A 2507-nucleotide genomic window follows, 5' to 3' on the forward strand; every position below is an offset into this window, starting at 1 on the left:
TGCAAAGGAAAGCCCATCAGAATTACAGCTGACTTATCAATGCAAACTATGAAAGACAGAAGAGCCTAGACCAAGGTATTGCCAGTTCTACATGACAATAGATGCTAGCCCAGAATACTATACCCAGCAAAAATGTCTATTATACTTGAGGGGGAAAGGAAAATCTTCCATGACACGAATAGCCTGAAAGAATATATGTCCACAAAACCAGCCTGCCAAAGAATACTTGAAGCAATACAGAGAGTAGAGAGAGAAACAACTATACCCTAAGACATAATCTAGGAAACACAAAATTATACAGAGAACAAAAATAGCAATCAAAATGATGGCAACCAATACACACCTTTCAATAATAACCTTAAATATCAATGGATTGAACTCCCCAGTCAAAAGACACAGGCTAAACAAATGGATTAAGAAACAAAATCCATCTCTTTGCTGCCTGCAAGAAACCCATCTCACCTTCAAGGACAGGCACTACCTTAAGGTAAAAGGATGGAAAAGAATATTCCAAGAAAATGGCACTAAGAAACAAGCAGGGGTTGCAATTCTAATATCTGACAAAATAGACTTCAAAGTAAAACTAATCAGAAGAGATAAGGAGGGTCACTTCATTCTGACCAAAGGAAGAGTTAATCAAGAAGATATTACAATCCTTAACATATATGAACCAAATTCTGGTGCACCCAAATTCATAAAAACAGCACTACAAGGCTTTAAGACACAGATTTGCCCCACTCAGTAATAGTAGGGGACTTCAGTACCCCACTGTCTCCATTAGACAGGTCAACTGGACAAAGAATAAACAGAGAGATGTCTGAATTAAATGATACCATACATCAAATGGACCTAACAGACATCTTTCAATTAGTCCACCCAAACACCAAAGAATACACTTTCTACTCAGCACCTCATGGAACTTTTTAAAAAATTGACCACATACTGAGCCACAAAACAAACCTCAACAAATACAAAAATATTGAAATAATTCCAATTGTTCTATCAGACCACAAAGCAATAAAGCTCAAAATCAACACTGGATGAAGCCCTAGTCACTACACGAACTTGCGATTGAACAATACACTCCTAAACAATGAGTCGGTCAAAGAAGAAATTAAGAAAGAAATAAAAGAATTCCTGGAACTCAATGAAAAGGACAATACAACACAACACAACCTCTGGGATACATTAAAATCAGTCCTAAGAGGGACATTTATAGTATCACCTTACCCCAATCAGATGAGTAGGATCAAGAGAACAAATGATACCAAATGCTGGCGAGGATGTGGAGAAAGGGGAACGCTCATTCACTGCTGGTAGGATTGCAAACTTGTGCAACCCCTATGGAAAAGAGTGTGGAGAACTCTTAAAAAATGAACAATGAACCTACCACATGACCCGGTTATACTGCTCCTTTGCATATACCCAAAGGACTCATCCTATTGTAGAGACACTTGTATAACCATGTTTGTTGCTGCTCTTTTCACAACAGCTAAGAGATGGAAGCAACCTAAGTGTCCCTCAACCAACGAGTGGTTAACAAAAATGTGGTATATTTACACAACGGAGTTCCATTCAGCAGTAAAGAAAGATGAAATTATGAAATTTGCAGGTAAAAGGATGGATCTAGAAACTGTTATACTAAGTGAAGTAACACAGACTCAGAAAAACAAACGACATATGTTCTCCCTTATATGTGGCTCCTAGCACCAAATTCTTTTAAATTCCAGGTCCTTTTAACAAGATGATGCTATCTGGCAGTCCCTTCTGCATGAAATAACTACCGTCATCACAAGTTCAGCTGAGCCGATCACTAAACATAGTCACAATTGGGCTTATTGATGGTTGTGCTCATTCATTAAAGGAGGGCCAAGCAGAGTCACTGGACTCTCACCTGAGTATACAGCCATTCTTCCCAGCCAACCAGTCCAGCTTTGGAAGACAAAAGAAAATGAGGAGGAATCCAATAGATAGAGGCTTTTGGAAGCCTTTGTCAAGAAACTCCAATGGACTCTCATATGAACATTTGAAAATTGCCCTGTTCTGACTTTTTACTAGTTCCCTGGCTAGAACTTGTAATGCTAATTACTCTTGCCTTTGCTTCTCCTTCACATCTCCTATTCACAATTCAAGAACTTTCTTCTCCCCTTCGAGGCAAGAGTTATGCAATTTGGGAGTCTTTTCACTAGACCCACTGAAGGGGTACTCTAGTTGCCTCATCCTGCGTCCCTGTTCAGCATGGAAGAAGCCAGGGCAGCCTGTATCCCTATTCCCTATTGGCAATTTGGGTAACTTCTTCAGAGGATGGTGTGATAAGAATAGGAGGTAGGAATTGGCTAGGCAGTTAGGGTAAAAAGACCTCAAAGAAATATAGCCAGTTTCTTGGCTAAAAGTCAAAATGTCCTTGGGCCTGTAGCAACCTACTCTGTTCCAAAGGCCAAAAATGTCAAAAGTATTTGGGAGCTAGTATCTAATCCTTAAAAGATTTTAGGGTTACCTCTTCAGAG

The sequence above is a fragment of the Nannospalax galili genome, unplaced genomic scaffold, assembly GCF_000622305.1.
Source record: "Nannospalax galili isolate Female #2095 unplaced genomic scaffold, S.galili_v1.0 scaffold2232, whole genome shotgun sequence".
Classification (NCBI taxonomy): Eukaryota; Metazoa; Chordata; class Mammalia; order Rodentia; family Spalacidae; genus Nannospalax; species Nannospalax galili.